This window comes from Silurus meridionalis, chromosome 19 (assembly GCF_014805685.1).
Source record: "Silurus meridionalis isolate SWU-2019-XX chromosome 19, ASM1480568v1, whole genome shotgun sequence".
NCBI lineage: Eukaryota > Metazoa > Chordata > Actinopteri > Siluriformes > Siluridae > Silurus > Silurus meridionalis.
Window position 1 is genome coordinate 13,838,934 of NC_060902.1, and position 25,458 is coordinate 13,864,391.

At 40.4% G+C, this 25,458-nt stretch overlaps 1 protein-coding gene across 5 annotated transcripts in view; it reads left to right on the forward strand.

The window, feature by feature from the left end:
• The window catches only part of cdh4 (cadherin 4, type 1, R-cadherin (retinal)), a 412,242-nt gene that overhangs the window by 260,835 nt on the left and 125,949 nt on the right, over window positions 1-25,458 (forward strand). The gene's annotated exons all lie outside the window — the stretch shown is intronic.

Consider the following 25,458-nt stretch of genomic DNA (forward strand, 5'->3'; position numbering starts at 1 on the left):
AAACAAATAAACTGCATTCAGTGTGGACTATATGGACAAAAGTATTGGGACACCTGATTTTTTCAGCCATATGCAGTGTTTTCCAAAACTTTCCCAAATGCTAGAGGCACACAGTTGTGCATTCATGACCTAAACCCTTATACAGAGCGACTTCATTCAGTCAACTGAGCAGCTAAAGGGTTAAGGGCCTTGTTCAGGGGCCCAGGAGTGGCAGCTTGGTGTGGCTGGGATTTGAACTCAAGATCTTGTGGATGTGTTTTCCCTTCACTTCAACTAGGAGACCCAAACCTGCTTTATCCGATTTTACTAACGCCTTGTAGCTAAATTTTAACAGCAAATGGAGATTAAATGTGAAATGGGATTTTCAAAAAGCAAAAAACGAATCTTAGGGTCAAGTGTCCACAATCTTTCGTCCATAAAGTGGAGGAAGTATGTAAAACCTCCAATCAACTGTTATTAAAAATATGTGCCTTATCCATTCTGTAAGGTTTTAGAATGGCACAAACTGTTTCATTCCCTCAGTTTGCTGACAATTGCATATTTATTATTCAGTTATTATGAAAAAAATGATGAAATGTATTTTTTTCAGGCACTGTATTTAAAAAAATAGTTGACTCAATGCACAAAGGAAGCCAACTTGTTGACTAGCTTGACTGAAAAATAAGATTCGATGCTCTCGGTCTTGACTCAGCCTTGACCTTGTTGACCCCGATCTCAGCTAGTCCTTGTCTCAGAATTGACAGTGGAGGTCTTGAAAACAGCCTGAATTCTTAGCACTAAATAATAGCAATGAAGGACCCCTAGAGGATAAAATATTACGTGCTGTAATGTGGGCATCAATAAAAAAAAAGCCAAAAGTCAACAACTGGTAGATAAAAGTGTAATAAGGGTTTTTTTTCCTTTCGCTCAGCATTCAGCAGGATAAACTAAACCAGCAGGTGGGTATCAGGTTGCCTGACTGATTTAAAAATCATCTTAGATTGGGATTGACAGTCAACCTTTACATGTCTCCGAGACAACAATAGCCATTTATACCACTTACATCGAAAAATAAATGTTTTCGTATTTAATTTGATTTGACATAATTGAAGCCTTTAATGTTTACACGAGCACATGTACGCTGCAAGTGGATAAATATACAGTCGTCTGTAAGCAAAATGTAAAGCGTCTGCCGGTGAGAGCTGAGCAAAGCAACCTTTGAAAAACAAGCCTGTTATTTAGTAACACGCTCGTCTCAGCCGAGAGAACATCAATAATGAGCGCTCCACTGCTGATTAGGCCGTCCGGAGAAATATGCGCGATCAAAGCTTAGCGCAACATCAGCAGACTGGACTAAACGATCATCAAGATGCCCGAGCACTCACCTGCTGAGGACATGAGCTCAGCTAGACCCCATAAGATGATCTTACAAGTGATGAGACATCAGACCAGACTAAACGCCCATCACGGTGTCTAAACAGTCCCCTCTTGCTTCGGCTATTAGCACTACGGGAACACAATAAAAGACAGCACGTTATTCTCCTCAGAATAAATAATTAATGGTTCGGTAGTAAACAGGACAGAGAGAGTGAAAATATTAGGGAGGAACATAGTATATATTAGTCACGGTTCTTCTATTATTTATGTTATATTGACAAAGGTTCGTGGACACCCGACTGTAAGATATATCCATGCGCTTGGTTCATTTTTTTCTGTAGCAACAACGATGCACTTTTCAAGGAGCCTCCAGAAGAACAGCTGTAACACAGCTGTGTTCTTATATAACTTCTACTTCACAGTAATGTTTGAAGGCTGTCTATTCTTTCAATTTTTGTTATAGTAATAGTTTTTATTTATTTGTTTGTTTCTTGCCCTAATTTTTTGAATTTCTATGTATTTATTTCTTACTTCAATTGTTAGCTTTTTCTCTCTCTCTCTCTCTCTCTCTCTCTCTCTCTCTCTCTCTCTCATTGATTGATGGTTTGTTGGCATGTTTATTTCTTTTTTATATTTTTGATTTCTTTTATTTTTTTACAGCAGGGTACACCCCCCGCGCGGCGTCTTTCGCGTCATGTTTTCGTAGCCGTAGGCACACGTGGGAGCACGCGACACACTCGGAGGGTGGCGTTTCAAACTTTCTGACAGTCCTAAGAAGCAGAGATTATTTTGTAACATGGCAGACATTTTGTCAGGAACCTCGCAGCTATGGAGCAGGTTCTCCAGTGAGATATTGGAGTGTCAGGTGAGGAGTAGTATCCTTGAATTGTGCTGTAAAGTTTGAGCACCAGTGAATCTTAAGCCTCACAGAATGAGGGGTTTTGGAGAGCTCTCGGTGGAAGACAGGTATTGGCTTTTTTTTTTTTTTCTCTGTAGCTCAGAGGAAAGGGACTGCATTTTGTACACTCTTGACTGCAAGCATGTTCTTCTTTCTTTGACATTTTATACGTCTGAAATACGGAATGTCTTCTTTATATCTGTCTCGCATCATTCATTTCATTTAAGGTTTATAGTATACAGTATATACTGAACGTGTGGTTGGATTTAGTATCGGTGCAGTAAATAGTGACTGATATGGAACCTTGGTCATGATGTTTATTGTGTTGCGATACTATAAAAACAATATTATCCAATAAATCCTGTATCCTGTATAAATCGCTGTACCTTCTCAAAGTGCAGTATTAGTTCATCATCTTATATTGACATTTTGCACAGGAGTTATTGAACATAAGGAAAAGACGCATCCACCCTGAATTAAATGCAACTCAATACTTAGAAATTTATATGGACAATTTATAAACATGCAGCGGAGATTTAGTCCTTTAATTTGTCCATCTTTTTTTCCCCCTTGTCTACATACACTTGTCTTGATCATCTTCCAAAGCTTCAGTGTTTCCCCCATTTACAACAGCCTCTTTTCTGTTACTAATAATTCAATAAATTTTTTTTATTGCACTTTTAACAATCACCATTGTCTCAAAGCAGCTTTACACAGATAACGCGGTGATAAAGAATAAATATTGTTCTTTATAAGTGAAAGATTGTCCCTGATGAGCGAGCCGGTGGAAAAACTCCCTGAGGCGGCATAAAGAAGAAACCTTGAGGGGAACCAGACTCAAGAGAGAAACCCGTCCTCATCCGGGTTGCACCGAATGTCCATTTATTACAGATAAAAGATGTTGAGGTGTGCAGTGATGGTGTTTAGATGTAAACTGTAGCCCTGGGTCAGTGTAGCAGATTGTTGACATGAACTAAATCCAAATCCTCAAAGCTCCTGTTCTTACTTCGTAATTTCATGCATCCGCAGACCGTTGATGAGAAACGTCCCCCGCTGAACAGAGTCGCCTTCAATCGAAGAAAACACCATCCAGCACACTTTTAGAACTGTGTTGCATTCTGTAAATGTGAACTCTGCTGTTTGTACGTTGGATCACTCCTTCTATCAGTTATCCGAGCAAACACCAAACTCCGATCACGTCTGTTACCATGCTAGCAATGTACTTTAGCGCGCCACCTAAACTTCTCGAAGGAATAACAGAAATACCAACCAACCAACAAATTAGCACCAGAATCTTTAAACACATTACAGTATGCCACTATAACCATATTTTGTTCACTGTGGACTTTCCCCATAAATTTTACTTAAAGAATTTATAAATGCTCGTGTGACAGCATTAATTTTTATGGGGAAGCAAATGCATGGGACTGTTTTCCCATAATTCCATTCATTGTGGTTGATTTTTCAATTTCAACACCTTTTTTAGATGTGGGTTATTTTTTTGTTTTGTTTTTATTTATTTTTTTTGTGGGAAAATTTCACAACCTCAACCTCATAAAGACGAGCGAGTTCACCTCTCCTACTACATCTGGGCCGCTGCACAGTGTAATAACTTAGGAGCGTAAGCGTGAACGCAGGCTGTTCTTCATGCTGAGGAATGCGCAAAACAGCCCTTATCTGCGGATGTCAGCGTATTCGGTTTAAAGCGGGTTGATACTTGAGGGAAGATTTGGTCGGCGTGCGGCGATAAACCGTCGTATCTTGCAGACTGGAAAAGAGTGAGCGAGCGAGAGAAAGACAAGAAAAGCGGGAGAGAAAGTTAAGGATTCATGTCCTTGTGCTATTTGTTCTTCAGCCTGGACTCGTGTTCGGATTTTAAAATTAGGTTTAGCATTAAAATCAAAGGCGTATCATCAACCGCTTGCTGTGACCCAACAGTCAATCTTGAAAGAATGAAACATTGATAGAAAGAAGTTTACTCATCTGCTTTTCTCTCACTCTCGTGCTCTCTCTTTCGCACCCTCAGTCTCGCTGGGCTACTCGTAAGTATAATAAGGTAAAGGTAGTGAAGCAGAGTGATACCGGCTCCAGTGTGTGTGTGTGTGTGTGTGTGTGTGTGTGTGTGTGTGTGTGTGTGTGTGTGTGTGTGGGAGAGAGAGAAAGAGAGTGAGTGTGTTAAGCAATCAGACTCTCACTGGTAGGATTATTTCCCATGGGCTTTACAATGTTGGCCAGGAGGCCCGTGGCAGTTCAGTGGCAGGCCGCCGGAGCAGCGCCGTTAAACTTTATTTCTTAGCAGTTGATTTTTCGAGGTTTGCGCACCCACAAGAGTTTCCTTTGACTCAATCCGAAACTATAAAGAACCGATTGAGCACCTTTCAAAATGCATAGTACGAAAACTCAAACATAGAAAGGGCACATGATTTGTTTCTTGATTGGTTTTCATTGCAAAATAATTTGTTTAGAGCCAGATCCTGTGCTGGGAACACTGGGACAGCAGGGTTGGAATACATCAGGCTTAGGGATGCCAGTTCACCACAGGGCACCATACAAACTCTCATTCACACAATTGTATGCACCTTAGGAGGAGTTTTCCATAGCCAAATCACAGACTGGTATGCGCACGAGAGTTGGAAGGAAACTGGAGGAAACCAGCGTAGACACAGGAAGGACACACTGAGGAGGAATCAAATGAGTAGCTATAATGTGCCACATTTCTTCCAGTAATGTTTTTTTTTTATAATGATGAACAATGTACAGTGTCAAAGTAGCTACAATTTAAACAACATTGTGGTCAGTGGCATGTAAATTAGTCATAGATCTTTTTGCTCATTGTTCTCGAGCCAGGAAGGTTAAAGCATTTGACACGTGAACCACCTAAAGTATCGTCAAGATTCCAAAAAAACATTATAATTGTTCTGGAATTGGTCATTTCCCACTTCGAAGAGATTTTAATTCCCAGTGGGTTCTGAACTGTACTTTACTGTAGATATACGCCAAATGTACATTGTTGTACTAATAAACAGATGATCATCTTCAATAGAAAGCATGAGGGTGACCAGGCTGAGCACCATACTCCTGGTCAACTAAAAATGACCACAATGTGTCATGAATTGTAAGAATATTGGTTTTTGAGCGTGGAGCCCTGAGCCCTGAGACACCCTTATCTCATGAGTTATGGTGCACAAGGTGTCCGCTGCAAGCAATATACTATAAACAGAACTACATTAAAGTTTCCCTCATGTACAGGGGAAGTGGTAGCTCAGATGTTGAACTTCTGATCAGAAGGTTGAGAGATTAAATCCCAATAATTCCATACTGCATCTGCTGGACATTTGAGGAAGACCTTTAACCCTCCACTGCTTAGTAGTATAAATGAGATAATTGTATTTCACTCTTGAAAAGTAAGAATCAATTAGCTGTATAGAGAAAAATGGTCTTGTATTGAGAGAAAAATATTATTGATGTGTCCTTATTCTATTATTATTACCGTTCTATTATTCTTCCCGAACTCTCAGGCCTAGTGTCTAGTGTTTATGTTCTTCTGTTCATCCCTGTGGTGCTCAACTCTGACAGCCTGGTCATTAACAGCAGCATGATGCGGCACTGTAAATACAGCAGCTATAATTAAACACTGTCACGTTGTGCACTGCAGCATGTCCTCCCACTTACATTAAACCTTACAGAAAGATATATTCACCTTATATATATATATATCATGCTATCTGTTAAGTCTAGCAAGTCAAGTTAATTAAACTGCAGCAAGGAAAAGAAACTTGAAAAGAAAGTTTGTGGTGGGTTTTTTTCCCCTTTGAAAACAGCTGCATAATCCCTCCTGCGCTATATATTTAAGAACCGGTGCGTTCTTTTGGTCTTTTTTCACGCTGCAGTCGTGAAGCCAGACAATCGCTCGCTGAAGAAAACGTGCGATACGAGAGTGTACAGAGATATACAGCGTGTCAACTGATCCAACAAAGTTATTCGGTTACAAAATATCAGCTTTCTATATGTTTACAAGAGTAAGATAGGATTTAATGGCTTGTGATTGCATTGCACCCTCGTGATGATGCGATGTGAGTGGAAAATATAGCTTGAACTAGGAAAGAGGTCATGACCTAGTACCAGAGCAGTGGAACGGATGCTAACGGGGAGAAAATGTCTATAGATGTGAATTATTTATTGTGTGTTTTGCCTCCATTATTACAACCACACTTAGAACAGGTTCAGCTAATTACTAGCATGAATGTAAACAAATACGCCCTCAAAAGTTCCTTTAGTGGAGGAGATTAGAAAAGAACAAGCGATGGTTATAAAAGAGAGAGATAGAGAGCTACTGATGTGAAAAAGGGAGAGCAGCCTTTAACCTTGTAACTAAAATAAGGTTTAGTCATTACAGTGTTTCATGTATAGTGTTATGTGCTTGATATGTGGAGAAACTTTAGCTAATAAGCACTAGCACTAAATTTAGAGTCCACAGACCAATTTTTTTCTCTTCTATTTGGTTCAGATGTCAATGCTTTGCTTTTGTTTCGGCTACTATAATAGTTCTTCTACAGTATACTCATGTTTTCAACTAGGTACCTTTAAAATAACAGAGAATAAGTACTAGTCCCAGTGTTGTCTATTTAAACACTAAAAGCTAGCACCCATTATTTAGGTTTGTAGCTCAGGTTATCTTCCTAAAACATGCCAATTTTTGGGTTGGATTCACTGGATTAAATCTTGGAGTGACAGTGTCCCATTCCTCAGGTATTCCTGCATCGTTTCTGGGATGGATTCCACATTTGTTATGACCCTAACCAGGCTAAAGCTTACTAAAAAAGAATCCCTGGGAACTCATGTTTTCAACCAGGTGCTTCAAAATGACAGAATAGATACCAATCCCAATGTTTACTATCTTCCCATGCACTAAATACTAGCACTTACTCCTTCCCATAGTTTCAGGTGCCACTCTATTTTTTCTTCCGATAACCACCTTATACTCGGATTCAGTCTTGTGACACGCGTTTCCCTTTATAGGCTCCTGTAACAGCTCCGTGATTGTATTTTATTCCGCCTCACTCGGGGGGTCACGTCGGGTAGAAGTACATGCGAGCTGAATCCATGGAAAAAGCACTAATCCATTTTGTTCAAATAGTTTCGAGTAAAATGGATTCTCTCTGGTGGTACAGTTTGTAATGATGTTAGCAAAGTGCAGAAAAAGTTGCCATGTGCTTATATCTATAGCATTTTTTTTTCTCAGAGGTTACATTTTACCTCTCGGTTTTTCACTGTTACTGTTGTCCCTCGAGGTGTAAAAATTCTGAGCGTATTAGACCCCGTTTACTTTATTGTGTGGAACGCAGGCTTATTTTGCAAAACATGAAGTTTCCCAAGTAAAGGTAATTAATTCAGTAGTAATTGTAAAGACGCGAGTAAGTTCTTAGCCAGCAGGATGTGTCACAATGATCAATTTAATGTTGCAGAAGAGAGAAGCACAGGCTTTTAGTGACTCCTCGTGGTGGGGGTGGGGGGTTTATGGGGTGGCTGCTGTCTCTAAATGGTCACGGTGACGACAACTCGATGTGGCAGCCCGTATTGATCTCACAAAGTCACCCCTGTTCAAACAAAGTTTGTGCTAGGTTTCATTTCAGCACTCGTTCCTAAAGTTAATTAAAAAAGCTGCACAATGGTGGTGTGAAATTTTCTGTACTTTTTCGAACACTAATAAAATTCTTTTTTTTTTTTTTTTGTGGTTTTTGCAGTAGAAACCAGTTCGAAGCATTTAAGGATGACTGTAACATTGTGCATTGAGTGTTTTTTTTTCTCTCCAAACCTGATTGATCTTCCATGGCGCTTGATTCTTACTCTCCTTCTTCCATTCCTGGTGGACAACCACCATGGCTGAACACTGATAAACAATTAGTTGTTTGAGTCAAACAATGATACAAGGAAATACTTTAAAAGGACGAAATCAAAGTTAGAAACTTCATTGAGAAATTCAAATCCAAAAAAAATACTACACAGAAGGGGTGAACACCATCAGGCAACAGAAACGCCACTTATCTTCTTCATAGCAGATATTTTACTTATATTTCCTCCATAGTTTCTCTATTTTTAAGGAAAATTCTGTATTGTATGCCTTCATTTGTTTAAATATATATTTAATTAATGAGCTTTATTCTATACTCTAATTGCCTCTATTACTTTGTCTCCATGTTTTGAACCTCCTTTGTCTGTTCCACTGTTTATAATCTGTGATTTGACATCTAACCATCTCAGCCTGGCGAGCTTCAAGAAGGGTGCAATGTGTGGTGTCACTAATCCAGGGTCAGCTCGGGTGAAGCTCGGGTGACCTTCCAAAAACATACCAGGAGTTGGATTGGATACACTGAACCAAATCTCACTATTCCAGCATGGTTGTCTGGGACGGACTCCAGATTTGTCATGACCCTGATCAGGTTCAAGATGGCTGAAAATGAACGAGAGAATCTCTGAGCAGCGGTACGCTCAAATAATGCACAGCGATGCTTCTCCTTTATCTGAACTTTTATTTGACACATTCTGGATATATTATGCAGTTTCTCCACACCTGATTGAGCCATGTATTCTAGGCCTGGTATCCTATAGTGCTTCTATGATCAATTGCGTTTAATATGTCTGTATGCCTCTATATTGTCTACATTAGATTTATATAGATTTTATATTTATGCTTGAGGAGGATGTTAGTAGCTAGCGTAATTTATTTCTTTTTTTTTTATATGGCTATACATATTTGTAGCTATAAATATTAGTTTAATGCAGCTTTACAGAAATCTACATTTGTAGCCCTAATGATTCAGAGGTGAAACTGCCAAAAGAGAGATCTCTTCCTCAGAGAACCGAAAGATGAAACCTTCGGAGAAACCAGAAGAAAACCTGCAACACCTCATTTCAGCAGCTGTTTATACTGTAGCTACGAATCTACACACTTCCACGTTAGATTGTTTAAACAAAGCAGCATTTGTGCATCTGTAATTTTTCTAGAACATTTCTACAACATAATTTCTCATCTTAATGACTAATGGTATGTAATTTTTTTTAGTTATTAAGAAATCGTGTAGATTTGTCAATTACACTACATGGACAAAAGTATTTGAACACCTGACCTGACTTTTCCAGCCATATGTGGTTCTTCCCAAAACTGTTACCACAAAGTCGGAGGCACACAATTGTATAGGACGTCTTTTGATTTGCTAACATTACATTTTCCTTACACTTGAACTAGTAGACTCAAACTGGTTCCAGCATGACAAAACCCTTGTGCACAAAGCCAGGTTGGAATGGAAGATCATAAGTGGCTGCTATAGAGCTCCGATCTCAACCCTACTGAACACCTTTGGGATGAATAGGAACGCTGACTGCACCCCAGGCCCCCCTCACCTCATCTACATCAGTACCTGACTTGACCTGAATGAGCACAAATCTTCACAAGCTCCAAAATCTACTGTATTGGAACATCTTCTCAGAAGAGTGGGGCTTATTATAACAGCTCATATGGTGACATAGTACATATGATGTCCTATTGTGCAAAGCTTCTACTTTTTGATCCACTTTTAGTAACCTCATATGATTAGTTTATTCTCAATTTTTTAACACAAATTCTGTTGTATTCAGTTTGTAAACAAACCCATTTATAATAAAAAGCGGGTTGATATTAAGGGCATCTGTGAAACTGGGTTGTGGGAAAAAAATGGGACAGAACTTTTAAAGCTTCTCTTGAAGTAAAAAAAACTGTTGGTTTTCAACCAAAGTGGCATCAAAAACACCACAGCAGATTTCAATTGTCACATTCCCCATTGTGGGGTTTATTTATAGCCATAAAAAAATAGCATCTTGGCGTTCCAACACAGTGTTGTGCACAAAAAAAAGGCTTTAGACTTCTAGCAAGATGTCAGATGCTTTTCCATAATGCCCAGTGAGCAGATGTCAGTTATATGACAGAAGTGGCTGCAAACAAATCTTTCAAATTCAACAAAAGAGACAATATGTACAGGCCATTTTTTTTTTTCTAACATGGTTGTGTAGTATTCAGTTATTCACTTTAACTCATGTGCTTTGTTTGAGAAAATAATGATGAAATGTGGAAGAAAATTAAAAACCAGGAAAATATAGTGTGAAACTATGATATACATAGAATCGAGGCTGGACTTTATGAAACGAGAGCATGATAATATTTGTCACTATGATTTTGACTAACATCTGGGGAGAAAGAGACAAATCAATTACAAATAAACACAGACCAGGTGAACACAATAAGGCAACAAAACCAGTTACAGCAGCAGAGATAGGACTCGAACAGAAAACATTCTTCTGGTGATCTTCAGGTTGTAACTGTGAAGTCATTTAATGAGCTTGATCAAACTAAGAGCAAGTGACAGTTCTCCTGATATTAGAATAGCATAAGGTTTTCTTTCCAGTGACTCTTCTACATGAAACCTGACAGCTATGTTCATATACCATATAACCAGTCACTAGTTATAGCAACCCTTGTGTAAATAAGTCCAGTCCTCAATTTGCCTTTTTTCATGAAAGTTTGATGATATTAAATCACTGAAGCTGGATCCCTGTTCTAATTGGTTCCATTATCTTCTTTCCATGTCCTGACCTCCTGTGTTTGTTCCCATGTCCATAATTAGTGAAACTAACTGTCATTGTCTGCCAGGAGACACGGAGGGCACAGCAGGAGCGTTACTGAAACACAGGATCCAGGCTCCCCGGTTCCTCCATGCTCTCAGATTTCCTCCTGCCTCTCAAAAAGATGCCAAATAGCAGTTGGTGACTCAGACTTGTGTATAAGTGTGATGTGATGGACTGGCATTGTGTATTCTCTCATCACATTCATTGTTTTAAGGCTTGGCTCGGGCTCCAAAGTGACCCTGATCAGGATAATGGCTTTGTTCTTTTTTTTTTTTTTGCCGAGCATACTGAGAAACATATTACCCTCTGTAGAACAGCCGATTCAGCAGTTTATCGTAGGTGAATAACAGCGGTCTTTGCAAACTTGGTTGTGTAAATGGCAATTTCCATTCTACCAATATAAACAGACTTTGTAGGCTCAGGTGGTATTAGATGACTTTTTCCTCACCAGCAACATATGTATTCTCTTGAGTCGGGATAAAATCAAAGGCTTCATTCGTCCATTCATTTTCCCAGCATGCACCGTGTTTGATCACAGCAAGCACATTTTTTTTTTATTTCTCTCACTGTACATATTAAGCACCTTCCTCCGAGCGACAGCGCCCCAGTGTTAATTTGCGCTCAAATGCCATTAAAGCTGAGGTTCAAGCCTGGAATCAAATGGCATATTGGGATAGTTCTTTTTTTCTCTCAATCCGGCTTGATGAATTGCAGGCCCTTGTAGTGTCCCTGTTTGGATCTTTAATAAGACCAGGAATATGAGAGCGAGGGGGGGTATAAAGAAAGAAAGAGTGCTGATTATTTTCTACCACAGAAGGAAATTCAGGACTTACATCTCCCCATGGAATGTCCTTTCTTTTCTCTTAATTATTCGGATTTACAGCGGTGCACGTGTTGTGAAATATTTTACCAACACCTTACGACCAATCGAATTCAAGAATTCATCAATGCCGTGGTATTTAAAAATCTTTTAATTTTTCGCCCGATAAGTGTCTGAAGTGCTCGACCTCCACTGACTTTCCTCTGAAGCATGAATAAAATCCTCGAGCAGTTCATTTTAAAAAAAAATCATATCTCTTAACCGTTTCCCCTTCGTTGTTCCTCATCACGCTCTGGGTGTGCTCTGTCAATTTCAAAGCAGATCCAAATATTAATCTTCAACCGCCTCGAAGCCATGCAGAGTTCCTCTGCCACGATGAACTGGAGGAGGTAGTCGGATTAACCTCCTCCGCCGGCGTCGCGAGCTCGCAATCTTGCCTCGAGAAGCAGGGACGTCAAACAGTAGGGGAGGCTCTCAGATATGAAGGGGTTGCATGAAAACAGCTCTTACCCAAAATGAATTCGGCTGTCTTAAGCTGATTGACTGAAAATCCATCTCTCTTAAAGCCACAGCCTGTGGCAGTTGGGGTTTTAAAGAGGGCTGCAGCAGCAGGGGGTGAGAGGGAGACAGAGTATTAAAAAGCAAAAGGCAAGAAGAGTTTGTGTGAGCTCAGGCGCTCGACTCGGGATTGAATGGAAACATTTAATGAAACAGGAAATTAAATTTCTGAAGGCGGGTTTCAACAAACGCCCAAATTTGTAAGCCAGCTTGTGTGCTGGGCGAGAGTGTGCTTGGATGGAATACACTTTCACCAACAGTTTTAAACGCTAACCGTACAGAACATTTGAGGCGTAGACATCAGCTGAAATCACAAAATTTGGCAAATGAAATATATATTAACGATGAATTGTAGATTGTTGTACTTTCTTTGTCCCTTATTTTTGCATCATTTCATAATGTCTCTTTTAAATGTCTAAGAATAAGAAGAATAAAAAAAGAAGAAGATCAATAAAAAAGGAAAAACTGTCGAAAATATCGAAAATATATGTATGTACATAAATCTAGACAGGGATGGATGCGTATGCAGATATTGACACTACAAATGAAAGCGATTTAGTGTGATTGTGCTTAAAGTGTCCATATGCTTCATGGCAGATGGTACATTTAGATGTAGTATAATATAGTAACTAATACATAACCACCACTATAATATTCAAAGTATTTATTCATTTAGTTATTAGATTTTCTTTTTTTCGAATAAAAAAAAAACTGCTGACTCTTAATTTAAGCTATTGACGCTGTTTTCCCGTCTCATGGTATTTGCAAAACATATAAAAAGTGACACTGGGATTCTGATACATTTCTTACAAAATGGGGAGTTCTCTGGAATTCTTCATATTAACACTTTGGTGAAGCTTCTCCAGTTTTGATATTGATTTTCTTCTCATTTCGCCAGTTGAGTTTCACGTCCATCTGTTTGTACGTGAGAATTCTAATGAATGAGAGCAATTATGTTGGAATTGATACAAATCTAGTCAATAGAAAAGTCCCATTTGGACCCTTTTTTGTGACTCATGCTGGAATTCTGAGAACGTCAAAACACTGGAGTACATCGCGGACCCCCTCTGAGCATTGCGCTTTTAGTCGTGCTCTTACTGTGACATTTATTTTTACTTCCCGCTTCTGTTTGTCATTTTTCTTATGTCATCGTGTATTCAATCGAGCTGTTTGGTTTCTCTATATACAGTACATGCTTCCGTTTAGGAGTCTCTTTGTAGGGTTTCGTTTCAGTTCATGTGTCGTTCTGACTTTGCGTGTCAGGACGTATTTCCTGTTTCTTTAGTGTATGATAATGGATTATTTTATCCTATCCTTTTCTAAATGCATGCTACAGAGTATCCTAATCTTTTCCTTTAGATGAGTGATGGCCGAGTGTATTAGATATTTTTTTAGAACATGGCTCGCAGTCAGAGCCTGTTGTGATGTCCGCCTTCGGTTTATGAAATTCACCCCTGAACGATTCGCGCTCTGCATCCCGCCTCCCTGCGGCTTCACTAAATGACTTTCGAGTCGGTTGCATTTCTTCTGGCTGTTTCTTGATGTGAATTCGTTCCTTTGCCGTCCCCTGTGCCTGCTGCGTCCGGCAGCATCCGGAGAAGTGAAGGCCGTTTCGGAGAAATGTCACTGCTTTCATTGCTAAACACAAGGAAAACAATGATCCTGGACACCGCGCACTATTAATCTGTTTATCCCTCGCTTGTATATAGAGTTTTGGCAAAGAAACGAACTTTATTTTCCGGCACGGCTTCCCGCCTTCGCATTTCATTTACTAGAAACGAAGAAGACCGTTTACTAGAAATTGACTAGAAAACACTGGATTGGATATCCTTAATCCTCCTTGAAGCGTTTTCCACTCAGCGCTTTTAACCAAGATATCATCTTTCTGTATTTATGTAGTAACAATCCGATGTGGCTCATTACCCAACCTGACTCACTGTCTGTCTTTTCTCTCTGATACTATTTCAGTCGAATGCAAAGATTTTGATTGTAGTAAATGAATTCGAAAACTAAATTCTATATGAGATGGTATTCAGATGGTACAGGCAGATCGGTCCATTTTCAGCCTGGACACATCGGATCACTTCGGCTACGATGTTGTGTGTAGGTGGCATCGTAGGTGGCTCTCAGAACCTGCACTAGACTCGCTGAAGTCTTATGACAATGGCAGCGCTGCTGAATGAGTCGATAGAAGCTGTTCAGCCCCATTGACTGAAGCGAGCTACACTTTAATGCGCTGTTCAATAAAAAACGCATTCATCCAAATAGCAGAAGTGGGTTGCAACTAGGCTTTAAACACTAAACGCTACCAGCGTACAATCCCACCATGGCAAAGTGCTGTATGTGATTTGTTTTGGCAATTACACAGCGTTTTAGTTCGGTAGATGAGGCATAGACAGCGGAATTACATACCCCATAAGCCTGTAAAAAATGGTCGGGGAGAAGACCAGAGAAAGAAAGAGAGAGAGGGAGGAGGTTTGTGGACTAATAATTTATTTGTATTAACTTCATAACGGCTAAGTGAGATGAATATTCGCTCTCTTCCTTGCAACTAATTGACTTTGGGGTTTAATTCGCGAATATTGGTAATTTAGTGTTAGGATGATTTATACTGCCTTCAAATCCAGCCTTCAAGCATTTTCTTACATTTTCTACCTGTCGATATGAAACACACCCTCGTATAAAGAAAACGGTGTATGACTCAGCACAGGCAACGGCTTCAGTTTCAGACGTCTGGAGATTTAAACAGACGTCTTTCTTATTTCCATTTGATCCCGTGGCTGTCTAAGGAGGAGATCGCTTGTTAGATTTGTTTCCCTATGGGAAGACCTCAAACAAGCGACTTCCTGCACTCATGGAATTTATCTTACTAGAAGAGAGACGTTTCTGTTCAATACGTAGCTAGTCTGCTAGCTGCTAGATCGCTTGTTTGATATCGTTGCCTAAAATTAAAACATTTGCCTTTTTATGTCTGTGTGTTTTATAGGAATGTGTGCATCATATTAACTAGACAACTACATCATAAAACACCAGTAGCCTGTTCACAACAATAGAGAATGCAGCTGCTTGGCAAGGGCTAATCATTACCGAAAAAGTGTGTGTGTGCACCTCTCCTCTCTCTCTCTCTCTCTCTCTCTCTCTCTCTCTCTCTCTCTCTCGCACCCTCTCTCTATCAATCTTTCTCTCTAAGCATCCAAGTAGCAATTCCCATATGCCATTGTTCCAATCCAGAATGAAGCATTGATTGTTGGCTGTGATGCTGCAGATAAAGATGAGGAATGGAAGCAAACGGCGAAGAGGAGGAAGCATGCGAGAGAGAAAGAACGAGAGAAAGAGAGTCGGACGGGATAAAAAATAGAGGGGAAAAGTCTTGCCTGAGCTCTGGCAGGCTGCTTCAGATCAATAGGGAGGGTTAAGAGTGAGAAAGGGAAAAGGGAGCGTGAGAGAGAGCCACATTGTCACGCACACACACACACACACACACACACACACACACACACACAAATCCAGCTCATTCAATGCCTAGCATTCTGTATGCCGTATTTCTGTTCCACATACTTCAGTCCTCTGTAGCAACCATGGAAAACCAGGTGTCTTCCTCTAGCTTCTTGAAATCTAGTGCTCGTCTCGTACCCATGGCGCATTCTTACACCGTGGCCTAAAAAGGCATAATTGATTAGGTAATATATGAGCACCGATCTCCAGAGATGTTCCGCGGTGCAGCGATTCGCAGCTTTTTTCTTGCCTTCCTAACTGCTGAACTGGAATATAATAAACAGATACGATTGTTCTGTCTCCCCAAAGACACGGGGGGGGGGGAATATTTTCGCCATGCGCTTGTTAATGACTAGGAGGGAAATTACGGTTCCTCTTAGAATGGAGATCCTGTAGTCGTAGAACTTCATATATTTCCGATTATGGTACAGTCGCGCGGACGCGTGTTCGGTTAAGGGGAACAAATGAACGCGATAAAGGTGTTATAAAGAGCTAATAACTGTGTAATTGTATTCAAACAGGGCCATTAGTGCAGCGAGGAAAACTAGCATCGCGCTTTATTAGGCATTTATCTCGTAGTCGGGTTTTATGTCATGGCATTAAGCTGCTCCTTCTTTTTTATGATATCTCATTTAGTGGTGTTTTTGTCCACATGGGCTATGAATTGGAGAGATAGATATATATATATACCAGTGGTGGGCCGTGCATTTGTTACCTGGGCCTCCGGTGGGAACTTACCTGACTTAATCCACCTCTTAATACCACCGCTATCACGTCTCAAATATAAAAACTATCAATACAATACAAAAACGCAATATATCAACTGGTGGCATTAGAGAGAGAGAGTAATTCCACATATGAAGGTTGAATATCATTTTACTAAAGCAAGAAACCCAGTTAAGACTCCAAACCTCTACACTACAACCGCAACTGTGCACCTACATTATCTGGAGCACTTCAGAATTAATATTTGTCTAATAACATGACAAAAACATAAAACATTTTAATAAAATACAACCTACTCACCAGAGATGCAGACTCTTAATGTGCACCGCTCGTATTCACTGGTCTGGAAGTGGTGAACAAACCCTTTCGCAGGCTGAGACAAGCTAGCTAGCTTCAGGGTTGGCCGACCTCCTCACGATGTCTAGCTTTTTTGGAAAATGTATTATTAAATTATGTCCAAGACCAAATCAATTTCTCTTTCTCCGTAGGCATAAAAAAAGTCTAACTCAGGTGTATTAATGTGTGCAAATCGCTACAGAAGCCCACCACTGATATATACACACAAGTGGTCCCTGAGTTACGCCATCGTAACTTGAAAAGTCGAGACATGGCCTAGAGTACCCAGAGTCTTATTCTTTATTATTTCTTATTAATTATTTGTAAATAATTAAATAAATTGCAGTACATAATTTAGCAAGTTTTTACAACTGCACAACATTTTTGTTTCGGTGTCCGGCGATGCCAATAAAAAGGAGAGAGACAACAGCTAAAACTGGGTTTTGAAAAAAAAAAGAAATGCGCTCTAACATCGAGACAACTGAAGTCTGTCGCCCATTGGTGACAGTAAGACGTCTCACAAGGCGGGAGATGCGTTTATCCTGGCAGCGCCCCAACTTATCGTTCGTAGAATGAAAACGCAGCACAAAAATTACAATTGTTTTTACAATTTTTTTTAGCGCTATCGTCATTATAAGTTCAGAAAAAAAAAATTTGAAAAAACAATGACAATTCAGGCAAAAATGGAATGCAAATGGAATACGCTGATTGGCTGAGATATCCGTCCCTCAAGATATACTGGAAGTACAGCAGACTGAGGCGGTAGGAAGTTGATTCATGCATGTGAATGGAAACTTTTTCTTATGAACTCATATGTGCAAGAAACAAAGTTTGAAACCCAATTTCCTACTTTCTGTATATCTTGAGCCCTCATCCAATCAGCGGTAAGATTTCCTTTCACAACCTGCACCTTTTCCGATTTGAGTCTCAGCTGTCATTGTGTTTTCCGACTTGTACATTCGGTCTGTTATCGTGTTGACAAATCTTTTGTGGATTTGTTATTCAGTGTTGCACTTGTCAGCCCCCATCATTTTGCCTCCAGAGAAACCACTGTTCTTAAATGAAAATTTGAATGATTTCTCTCTCCGGATTAGCATTCTTCATGCTTTATTAAGGACCATCAGGGTAGCCTGATTGCAGGAAATATTATATTTAAATTAATGTGAGGCTCAAATTAAGATGATGATAAGCGCACACCTTTAACACTAGCATCCGTACGGCACACGCAGCAGACGGAGAGAGCAGGGGAAGCTAATTAAAGTGGCGGAGCGATGACCTGATAGCACCTCCACGTTGTTTCGGATTTAGCACTTAGCAGATTTGCTCAGACAGGTGGCTCAAGTCCAAAATTCTAGTATAAATGAGTTAAACAGGAACTTTTTTTTGTATTCCGAGGACCTACTAGTTAATGTGATTTTAAAAACAAGCTGTACACTTAAGGACAGTCTGAAAAAAACAGTGTGAGGACCGGGGGTCTTGACAAAAAAATTTGAGAGATCTACAAGTAAAATCAGACCAAATGGCAGCACCTGTGCACATGGATGGTGTAATGCTGTGCAAAGGCCGAATCACTTCACTGTGCTTCCTATAGACCCCTCGATTAGCTGGGGAACAAGGTGTTAATGCTCACCCGGTACGGAGCTTTGCTGTGGGCAAAATTGCTGTATTCACTCCACTGACAGAAGCGTTAAGAAATAATTCAGATTCGTCCCACTGTGTGGACAAAGCATTCGAATTAATCAAATTAATGCATCTTTTGCATGATCACACAGTATCTAGCTGTCGAAAGCTATCTGCAGAGAGGAAGCTGTGGCGATATAGAGCATTCTTTGTGTGTGTGTGTGTGTGTGTGTGTGTGTGTGTGTGTGTGTGTGTGTGTGTGTGTGTGTGTGTGTGCATGTGTGTGTGCTTGCAGAGACAAATGCCATTAAGCATTACTCACAGCAGGTCCATTAGTGCCCCGTCCACAAAGAAGCAGGTTTTCTCTGTGCCATTAACATCTGACTGACAGACAAACCACAAGCACGACTGAGCACATTTAAGACACTCTCAGCATTAGTCAAGCATTTTAGCCAACTTCATTAAAGTGTTTATATGGAAGAGAAGAGAGGAGAAGAGAATTGTTTCTAATGCAGACACAAAAACCATCTCCAGTACTGCAGGGGGCGCTCTACGAATTTTGTAATCGTTTCCGCTATTACAGGAAGTCATTCATCTTAAAGTCCTCCATGGTAAAAAAAATAAACTGGACCAGCCATGACTAGTTTGTAAGGATTAATAACACAAGTTTGCTTACAGTGGATGCCTAGCTGTGAAACATCATCTGGGATATAAGTACGAGGTGGTATCAGAAAGTTTCGAGACACCATCACCTTCAAAATAGTCCCCTCGCACAGCAGCAGAGAGCAACCAAAGTTACTGCCACTTCTGGAGCGTGTCCTGGAAGTCTTCTTTTCGAATCGTGTTAAGCAACTTCTGCGATCTGGAGCTTCATCTTCAGGAAGAGGGCAAAGTCCACAGGAGACAAATCCACAGTGCGAGTAGGCTGTGGAAGTGGGATCGTGTTGTTTCCACAATGCGCACATGCTCAGAATATCAACAATGTCTTTTGGCACACTGGGTCGGTGCTCCCTGTGACAGTGCGTGCAGCCCTGTGCTGCCATCTGTTGGCGCATCACCAAACTTTTTGATACCACCTCGTATGACGTGTAACACAATAGTATTCCCTGTATCTGTATGCAGATATTGTGGTTTGTTTGTTTTTTTCTTGTTGATGTTTAAATTAGAAATACCAGCCCTGATAGTTCCTCGACCTCAGCTACAACTTAACCAACAACAAGAAATCTTTAGGCCGCGATAAATGACTTATCCTTTATAATCTTCCTAACAAGCTTTAACGACAAAACAAGGTGGTTAAGCTTCTGGGTTATTGATGGCAACGTTGAGGGTTCAATGTGCACGTGACAAGTAAGAAGCACCTTTACTTTTAGGTGAAATCCGAAAACACATGATCTCTGAAAATCGTATCTGCAGCTTGCTTTCAGCGTCGCTCTCCATTCCGGTACGTCCAGCTGCGTACTGTATTTGGTAGCCATCACACACTCGTACACGCGGACTCCTCTCTGTTAGCACTCAGTCAGCATTGCGGTGGCAGCTCCAGGGAAATCCTCTCGCATGACCAATTAGTCGATTAATTGCTTATCAAATTTGATTTTTAATCACGTCGAACGGGCAGACGTGTCTTTCATGTCGCCACGGTTCCCTCCTCCTGTCCGCTCCCTCCTCCCACATCGCTCCAAACCCCGTTCTCACCTGTCAGCTTTAATCTCGCACACGCTGCGGCTTTATAATTGTTCGTGCTGAACCCATTTCCCTCTCAAAGCATTGCTTTGTCTCTCTTATTACCCCCTTCCTTTTCTGGTCCCGCTTTCATTTAACAGGTCGAAGCAGAGCACTTATGCGTGTTTCGCACTCCTCCGTGCGTCCACCTTGCAGAAACGGATGCGTTTCCGATGCCAAAATTTCGCCCGATCGGATAAAAATGGCACTCACTTTCATGTACACAGCCTTCTGTTCTGCATTAATGGAATAGCCTAAGCCCTACAGTGTGTGTGTGTGTGTGTGTGTGTGTGTGTGTGTGTGTGTGTGTGTAGGCTTGTATTATGAATGCACATGGGCATTTGCTTAATTGTTCTGCTTACCAACTGAAAGGCCGCTAATTGTATAGAGCTTTTCATAGCGCTTTCGCTTGCTCAATGCGGTGCCTGTCGGGTTTTTTTTAATAGAGTAACTCTGTGGATGATCGATGAAGAGAATGTTTACAAAGAACCACACAATGCCTTTCTGCTTCTGAATACATTTGGACAGCGTGCCAGTTAGCAGCCGGCGCCCAGCATTTAAGGTGAAGTTCAGGGTCAGGGCTGGAAAAAAAAGAGAGAGAGTTCCAGATGAACCTCCCTGGCTAATTCTTTATATTTATTATTCTATGAGTTGGAGTACTAGCTAGCGTTTAAGAAATAATGTATTAGAAATAAAAGCCTTACATGGGACATGCTGTTATAAGAAAATAATCGCTGGTGAAGTGTGTGTCTGTGAAGACTTCAGCAATGATGGAACAATGTACACTATATTTCCAAAAGTATTGAATCATCCAATCATAAGGATGGTATATGATTTTTAAGCATTGCATTCCACATTTAGTCCTAATTTGCTCTTATAATTTCCTCCACTCTTCTGGGAAGATGTTCCACTACACTTTGGAGTGTGCTTATGGACATTTGTGTTCATCAGCCACAAGAGGAAGGCATGTACTGATGTAGGTGAGGAGGTCTGGAGTGCAGTCAGTGTTCCAATTCATCCCAAAGGTGTTCAGTAGGGATGAGATCAGAGCTCAATAGCAGGCCACTCTAGATCTTCCTCTCCAAAGCATGTAAACCAGATCTTCATGGAGCTCACTTTGTGCAAATTGCCATGCTGGAACAGGTTTGGGTTTCCAAATTCAAGTGAATGCAAAATGCGTCTTTTAGAATCGCTTACCTCCAGTTTCGTGGTTACAGAACCACATATGGCAGGAAAGGTCAGGTGTCCCAATACTTTTGGCAATATAGTGTATATTGGGTTGGCACTTAAGTCTCAAGGTTTCTTATTTCTTATTATCTGAGGGTGGCTTCCTTGTCACTGTTGCCACTGGCCTGCTCATTATTGATAAACCTATAGGGATAACTGTATATGCAGTACTGTTTCTAGGCATAGGTAATCTAGGTGGGTGCCTAGGGCAAACCAGCTGGAGGGGGCGCCAGTGAGCGCTCCCTGCAGCACCCTTGCTCTTGCTTATTTAACTTATTTACCTGTTTTTCAGCTAATTTTGCATAATTATTAGATCTGTTTAAAAAAATCTGTAAAAAAAAAAAAGATTTGTATAGTGTGGAGCATTAGTGGTGGGAGGACGGAGCCGCTTGGTGGGGGTGACAAAAGGACAAAAGGACAAAAGGAATCTCGCCTTGGGTGCCAAAAGGCTGGAATGTGTTGCTGTTTATATGGACCGATTTATAAATGTAAAAGTTTTATTTGTAATCTATTCCAGTGTGTAAAGCTTTCCATCATTGAAGCTGATATACAAATGAATTTGAATCGAATGGAACTAAATAGGTATAAAGTGTCTCTCTCTCACCAGCCTCTTTTTTTCTCCGTCGAACTATAAATTGCAAATCCCTCTTGTCCTGAAGACTTAGCAAGAAACAGCTTCATCGCTAACTGTCACGAAGACTCAAGGCTTGAGATCAACTCAGATTTGCCAATCAGAGTTGAGATTTCATGGGTTAGTTGGACTCAGTCTGTGTCACTTTATTCCCATTACATTAACACACTAACACACACACACACACAGGAACAGAAAGAGGCAACTAAAGAACATTCCTGTATGAACAAACCTGTAGGAACTTGGAAAGACAAAAAAATATAAAATATGAAAAGACTGTAAGACAGAAGCATACAGCTGGATGAATAGAGAGGAAGAGGAGATGTTTTTGGCGTGTCATTGGAAGGTTCAATAACGGCTTTATATAACGACCCCATGTTCCATCACAATATGACAGCACATGTCATCTACCTTCCCCTGTCATTGTCACTCTTTCTCTTTCTCTCTTCCTCTCTCTCTTTCTCTCTTTATAAATGTCTCGCATCGCCTCGTACACCCTGTGATCATGTCTGGGTTCCCAGCTTCCTGGCCTGAGGGTTTTATTTAGATGAAATGTCACTTTTAATGGAAAATGTGATAGAAGCACAGCAACACACGGCGGCTGCTTGAGGCAGGAGGAAGTTCAGCGAGTTCAGGGAGATGTCCAGGTACGTGTGCGCGTCTCCGCGTGTGTCCGATTTTACCTCAATATTTATGCAGAGAAAGTTTCTTCGCATTCAGAGCGCTGTATCCCGATTCGGACGATTAAAATGACCTGTGTGTACTTCACACCTCCAAAGTTGCCCAGTTTTCTTCATTAGAAGTGTCTGAGACGGGGCTTTCCATCCACTTTTAAATAATCAGCCTTTTATTTCAGAAAGAAATATCAGGGATAAAAATATGGACTATATATGGCAATTAATTAAATTGGCCCCCGACTAGAACTAGGAGACCCAAACCTGTTCCAGCATTGCAGTGCCTCTGTGCACAAAGTGAGATCCATGAAGATATGGTTTACATCGTTTGGTGTGGAAGATCTTAAATGGCCTGCAATAGAGCTCTGAATTCAACCCTATTGAACACCTTTGGGATGAATTAGAGTCTCCTCACCCGACATCAGTACACACTGAACACAAATCTCCACAAAATCTGGTGGAACATCTTCCCAGAAGAGTGGAGGTTATTCTAAGAGCAAGTGGAGAATCAATGTGGAACTGGATACTTAGCTCTTACGTAGCTCGTACCAATCTTAAGGTAAGGTGTCCACAAACTTTAGCCCATATAGTTAAAGTGATAATACGTGTGTGTGTGTGTGTGTGTGTGTGTGTGTGTGTGTGTGTGTGTGTGTGTGTGTGTGTGTGTGTGTGTACACGTGACCACATGACCAGATGGACTTCAGGCGGATAGAACAAATCAATGAGCTTTAAAATCTAAAGATAAAAATAATATAACATTTTGCTTGGGTGGGTTCTAAAAAGAATTCTCTCAAGTCTGCTGAAATTTTATATAACAAGTGTTTCCTTTTGCGTGTGTGTGTTGCGCGCTAGCCCGTAAAGCAGTCTGCTCTTTTTGGCACTATTTCCTGAGTGCCAGTTAATTCGCCGCCACGGACAGAGAACAAGTTGAAGGTGACAGCAGCAGCTGATCCAGCGCTTCCCAGGAGTCCACGCAGGCAGAAAACGAGTGCACTGGAAGGTTGAGGGGCTTCTATTTCAGCCTCGATTTTACTACCTCGCTTCCTCCACTCCTTTTCCTGTTCTGTCTGTTCAAGTTCTTGCGGTTTTGTCACTACATACAGTACACAAGTCTGGAAAATAGTGTAATATCAATAGACTGTAATAGTTATTCAATAGGAAATGATTACAGTTAAGCAGTAAATTCATATGTTGAGTCACTTTCCACTGATGTCACTAACACTATTGTAGTAACCATTGCAAACCAGGAAGTGGAATTTAATGTGCACACAGGTGAGTAGAGTGACATACTGAAACGCCCCAGTCAAGTTATGGCATATATAAACACTCTCGGTGCGCCGCTTGACCAATTAAATTTATCGACTGGAATTAATCGTAGTAGAAGTGGATTCATTTAGTGGAAAATTCATAGCAGTTGTTGAGTATAATTTTATGATTATGAATAATTAAATAATACACCATTCTACACTAAACGGACAAAAGATATTGGCCACATACTTATGGCCAATATCCAAAACGGCTTCCAGCATCTGATGTGACTGAGCTAGCTGAGACAAAACAGGGACATCAATCGTTCATGTTTGTCAAAATGTTTTGAGTCTTGATTTTTTTTTTTTTTTACAGTTCAGGGACATGGTGGAATTGGACGTTATCTCAGGAACCAAAAACGGCCACGAGTGTGATATTGTTATTTATTGCATTCAATTTATTATTTGATTTAAAAAAAAAAAAAAAATATCAGTCAAGCCCAGGGTCTTGAACCTGCCATGTATTATGTGAGCAGAATAGCACCATGAAAGTATTTGGCAAGACTAATTGCAAATTAATTGCTAAACAGCAAATAATTGGGACTGTGCACACTGTCTATTCATCTACTACAGACCAGTTTTCCTCTTGCCTTGTTTTCACTAAGATGGTGTTTTTAACTGAGAAGCTTTAGCTTGAGAGAGAGAGAGAGAGAGAGAGTCCCAGTTGGCTCCGTAATAATTAATTCATTCTTATTGATCGAGTGCTTCCATTCAGTCTGATCTAAGTGGTAGCATGGCTTCTATCTGCATATACAATCACACATGGACAACTCTGAGAAGTGTCAGTGAAGTCCAAAGTGATTATTTACAATTTCTTCCCCCTATTTATTTAAACCTCATTTTCTTCCACACTAGTCATCGACTATCTGCTAACTTAAGGCAGCTGAATGTGCTTGTGTATTCAGTATACACGAGCGTACAAATGCTTTCGATTGAATAGTGTCTTTTAGATTGGACTGGATGGAGAAAAGCTGCATTTCCACCAAGAAAGCAGTGCTAGTTACTCTCTCTTGGATTCACAGCTTTAGATAGCTATGGCAGAGCATAGTGATGGGGATGTAGTGTGAGAATCTGGTTCCTCTCAGCAAAGGCTAGCGATTCAGGACAAACCGAAAGACGAAGGTACACGATCATTTGGTGCTTAAAAAAGATTGAATGTTATTTATTTGGCACAGCTAAAGTTTAACGGTCTTCTTGGAGAGCCCAACATTGTAGAGGCAGTCCTTTTATTTTTTTTGGTTATTCATTTGTATAATTTTTTGGGATTATTAGCTGAAGGTCACTAATGCTAAACACTAAAGCTGTTCTAATGAAAAATTGTATCTCTCTTGTAAATCAGTGCTCTTCAATGAAAGAAAATGTACCAAATGTGCTTACTTACATTCCAGGCCTTGCTGTGATCTGTTTATACTTTAAGTCATAACCATGTCAGG